General features: G+C 36.6%; 1 long non-coding RNA gene across 1 annotated transcript in view; it reads right to left on the bottom strand.

Annotated features, from left to right (window-relative positions):
• Positions 1 to 2,740: 2,740 nt before the first annotated feature.
• LOC110461118 overlaps positions 2,741 to 5,342 on the bottom strand; it is a 4,964-nt gene continuing 2,362 nt past the window's right edge. Inside the window, exon 4 of the long non-coding RNA XR_002464090.1 lies at positions 2,741 to 3,221. This is a non-coding gene — a long non-coding RNA (uncharacterized LOC110461118). The remainder of the gene's footprint in view (positions 3,222 to 5,342) is intronic.

Raw genomic sequence — 5,342 nt, forward strand, 5'->3', positions numbered from 1 at the left:
CAGAATTCCATGCCAACAAGAAACTTACCAAAATCTGTATAGTTTATACAGCATATTTGATCCCTCTTACCTCGAAGGCAGGTAAACAATTTCAAAAACTGTGTATTTAATCATGTCCTTATACCCTATGGTTCTCTGGAAGTTGTTTAAAGACTACAGCTGTCAGACCAATGTCATGGTCCAAGCTCACTTTGTCATAGCTAACAAAAGAGGACCACAGGCCCAATATAAGCCCATCCCATGTCAATCTGACATACTTAAAATCGTTTGGATGCATTATTGTATCTAACCAAATGTATGAAAATATGGAAATGTTAGAGAAAACAGTATAACTAAGTCAAGTTGTGAAATATTCCTGGAATGTGGTGAAAACAGCAAACATTCTCTATTCGACCATTTTCAGCAGGACTATAAGGTGCCTATATTTCTTTTGGTTTGCATAGAAATTGCTTCCCTTTGTCCAAGTTTCAAACCATGAAAATAGAAATTGAAACTGACTAATCAATTCTTCTTACACCACTAAAACCGAAAGATATTTCTATTTTTTTTTATTAATTACTAGCAGATTTTGCTATTAGACAAAGTGCTAATAACTAAGTCTCATAAAAACCCTGTCATATTGGATTAAAATTCGTCAACCAATAGCAGTATGCTAACAAGGGGCCTTATCATCTCAATAGACAAATCGACTTCAAGAACATATTTCATAAACTTGTTGTGTGAATGTTAATTTTGCATAACTTTGGTGTTTTTTTTAGCATTTATGATAGAATTTGTAATCCTACTTCATTTATAAATGAACAATGGTCAATTAATCTCAACATACCAGCACTTTAACATAGTCATATAAAAATGTCTTACTCAGAAGGTTTACTAAATGCCTCATTATAATTACCTTTTCCCTCCAACAACTCTTTAACATTAGAAGGACCTAAGGATCCTCCAGGTCAAATTCAGTTACACCAATTTCACTTTATCCAAAATTAAGAAATAGGATTTACCTCCATTCCCCAATTAGGCCCCACCCTTATGTCCCATGGATAGCCACATCCTCCCCTCATACAATGACGCGTCTCCTTCGCTAAAGGATGCTCAAGATAAATTTAGGTTCAAATTTCCTTTATATATTTACCTACATTTCCCTTTTTGGGCCCCACCCTCAATCCCTATGGGGAGTTAACACACTCTCTTTAAACAATGTTATTTGAACTTTCAAAATGATGCTACAAATTAAATATCATAAAATTCCTTACTCCTACTCACGGATTACGTTAAAGTTTTTTCTATATCCCCTATTTAGCCTCACCCCTCTGCCCCTAAGACATCCACATTCTCCATTTCTACAAATTGGAGTCTGTTTAGCCTAGGGATGCTCCAGACCAATTAAGATTGAAATCCTTTCCCCCAGATTTATAAAGAAATACCTATATTCCCCTTAATGGGCCTCATTCCTGCGCCCAGGGGGCCACACCCTTCATTTACACATGGTAGAGTCCCCGTGGCCCAAGGATGCTTCAGACCATCTTAGGGCAAAATCCCTTTTAAAGTATGCCTTTAACGATTTACCTATATTTCCCTTGTTAGACTTCGACCCCACCCTTCATTTATACAACATTGAGTATCCTTGGCAAAGATACTCGGAACTTATCAAGATCAAAATTTCTTTACCGATACTCAAAGTGTACGAATATTTACGTCGATCTCCCATATTGGCCCCTGCCCCGGCCCAAAACCCCGTCTTTTATACAAAATTGATTCCCCATAGCAACGCTCCACACCAAATTAAGTCAAAATCCATTCAGGAGCATTAGGCTTTTAAGTGAAAAGTTGACAAGACAACGGACGCAGTGCCACAGCACAAGCTCACTTGCCCTTTGAGCAAGTTATCTAATAAGTTAGGCACAGATTTTGCCTTTTATTGTATAATGTAAATATTGTCAAAGAATCTGGACATATTTAACAAAGATATTGTGCAGAAACCCTCAACCAAGCAGAACTCAGTGTGCTAATCATTAAGATTTTGTTCCACTCAAAACTTTGTTTCAGTTTCATTAAAATCAAATGTTATTTCAGCAGGTTATCAAGCACAAATCAAACAAAGGTATGGGCAGACAGATGCTCCCCATACCATGATTTATGCTTTCTGTGATATTTGATGTATTGTTCTATATAATTGCATGTCATTATGTTTAATTTATATTACCAGGTAATATGTAAAACTAACACATTTTTACTAATATAGAGGACCCTGAGGGAGATTAGCCTTTCGCTAAATCAGGTTTTTAATCCTCAATAAATAAAGTTTATTATTATTATACCATAAACTTTTTGATTGGTGTATAAAAATCTAGGTATCAAAATATTCCACGGGTGTCGCACCACACCCCTGGTCAGATAACACAACATTGGTATAGGGTTACCATCTCTATGACAAGACAAACTTGTTTTACCATTATGGAATCTGCAGGAGCATCAAAGAAACTTATTTCATTTACTGTTTAAAGGAGTGGAAAATGTAACTTGTTTGTGGCATTCACTAATAGCCTTAAATACTCATTAAGATTAGTGCAAATCAGCATGAAAATTGGACCCTTTCTCAAAGAATGCAGAAATCTAAACAGACATGATAGAACAGACATGTATAACATTGGCTAGCAGTTTTTCTTTAAATACATACCAGCCTACACTACACATGCATCATTTGTTAGTCCGGATACAAAAAAGGACACCAAGACTTGAATGTTTTGTTTGTTATTTAAGTTTTATTACACACATCTTGATTCCTAGTTTGACAATATGTCAATCTAAGACAGGAGTATTTCTGTAACGGATTCCGTTGATAAATATGAATGAGGTGGACTTTTTTATGTTTATCACTTTAAAATTTCAATATATGCTGAAGCAGTTCATGAAAAGATGCAGGTTAATATCCAGATCTACATTTCTAAAAGAATAAAAATCTACATTTCATAAATTATCTACAGTCAATAAAAACATATATTACTAAAAGTTTGGTATAAAACACCCGCCTCGGTCAACAAGAAAGACAACAGATGAATGAACATTAATGGCTGGATGATGACAAGGCATTGCGGTGATATGATGCTTGCTTTACTTCTTTGCTGCTTTCTTTCCCTTTGCTCCTTTTTTTGCTGCCTTCTTTGCTCCTTTCTTTGCTGCTTTCTTTGCGGGTGCTGCCTTCTTTGTGGCCTTCTTCACACCTATGTAATGGAAAAATCAGTTTAGAAAGAGTTTAGCTGGATTTAAATATTCAAGATTTCAGATTATTTCTGTTTCAGATTTTATAATAACTGGCAGTCAAACGGTTGGTTCTAGACAACTTTAGAGACTTTCCTTAAATGTTATGATTATTATCTTGAATTATTAAAGACTATAATAAAAGTCTTGGGTCAAATAATCATCAACTCAAGGGCATCAGGCTGAAAGGTCATGCTAGGTATTTGATAATCCATAATCACCCTAGGCCTCTTGGTTCTTCAGAAGAAGTCGTTCAAAGATTTTAACATATTTGACCCATTTGACCTTGAAAATGGATGAAGGTCATTCATTTGAACAAACTTGGTAGCCCTTGATTCCAGGATGCTCCTGGCCAAATATCATTATCCTAGGCCTTTTGGTTACTAAAAAGAAGTTGTTTAAGTAAAAAGTTGACGTCGGATGCCGCACCATGGCCTTCGGGCAGGTGAGCTAAAAATGGCGGCATGCAATCATGCTCGGGATTTAACATAAATACTGAAGATATTAGGATGTGTATGCTGTAATCGGATCTCCCAGTTTTAGTTAAAACATATACATTATACTTCTCATTGAAGAACAGTAAAATGTGTATTGCCGAGGCACACATACTGCTTTGGTGGCGTAAAAGCGAAAGTTAACAAATTTGGACTTCTGTTCTCCACAAGCGCAACACGTAAACAGGCAAGCTATCAGCGCATATTTTCTTTCATTCTTGCTATTATTATGTTCTTTACATAAAAATGGAAGCTTTAAGTATTCCTTTCATAGATTTATGCCAGAGAACTTATTCCACGCCTTATTTTCTACAGAAATCGTGTTTAACAGTAGGTAGTCAAAATGAGACGTCAATTGTCCCGAATTAATTCAGGCCAGGAAAAGACACATGCAAATAATCTCAGGGCCAGAATACCCATCATGCAATTTAATTCAGTTACGAAAGTGTTAATACCCACTAGTACATTGTAGTAGTAAATGATGTGACAATGCTTTGCATTGTCATTTTCAAAAGTGACATACTTCATTGCCACCGATTCCTGATCGGAAACAGGAGCAACTTATTCCCAGAGAAACATTTGTTTTTCTAGATATAATACTTCATCCTGTTATGAGAGAAAATTGTCGGTGTCCCCCAACTTGTGATGGTTGATTTTTTGAAATTGTAAAATACACTCAGTAAACCTCTTGTCTTTTACAATTTGAAAATGAACTTACGAGAGTAAGATAAACGTGATAACTAATCATCACGAGTTTGGGGACCTGTTTCTCCCATAACGTTAGAATTTTATCTGAAAAAACACATTTTCCCCTTGGAAAATACATCATGTGTGTTTCTGATGGGGAAAACAATTGCACAACGTCACAATGGAAACTGATGTCAAAAGCAGTCATGTGACGTCATAAATAAAAGATTTACCAACCAAATCACGTCCAGGGTGGTACCCACTAGTGGTTAACCAAAAATGTGTACCAACTCCTAGCAGGTTTATCCAATGAGTAATGAGTGAGGACACCTAGTGGTTGTGGGAAAAACTGTGTTATTTTCATAGTAGAACTTTTCAATTGCTGTGGCATTTAATTTTCCCACATTATTTGGGGGAAAAACTTAGCATGTTGTTGACAGGTATATCGGAATTTCTTTCTTCAAAGGATAACTCAATATCAATGCGATAACAAGGAATTCCCTGACCCTTCCCTTAACCTGCAAGTAAAAGCTAGTAGAGAGGGGCTAGAATGTACACTGTATCCAAACAATGCAGGGGCGGATCCAGGATTTCCTAAAAGGGGGGGGGGCCCCGAGAAAGTTTTTTTCAATAGTCAACGGTGTGCTGTGAAAGGCAGCAGCCCGAGCGCATAGCGCGAGGAGGGGGAGGGTACAGACCCCCTCCCCGTAAGGGGGTTTTGGGGGATCTCCCCCAAAAAATGTGTTTTCTAGAACGTCTCAGAAGCGATTTCCCGTGTTCTGAGGATTGTTTTTATGTTTAATTAACAAGAAGAAAAAAACATATTTTAAGTATGGCCCAAAGACTTTTTTTGTGTACTGGAAAGAAAATTTAAGTTTCGGTTCAAATTCTCTATCAACAGCG

Source organism: Mizuhopecten yessoensis, unplaced genomic scaffold (genome assembly GCF_002113885.1).
Source record: "Mizuhopecten yessoensis strain PY_sf001 unplaced genomic scaffold, ASM211388v2 scaffold1387, whole genome shotgun sequence".
In the NCBI taxonomy this organism is placed as follows: domain Eukaryota; kingdom Metazoa; phylum Mollusca; class Bivalvia; order Pectinida; family Pectinidae; genus Mizuhopecten; species Mizuhopecten yessoensis.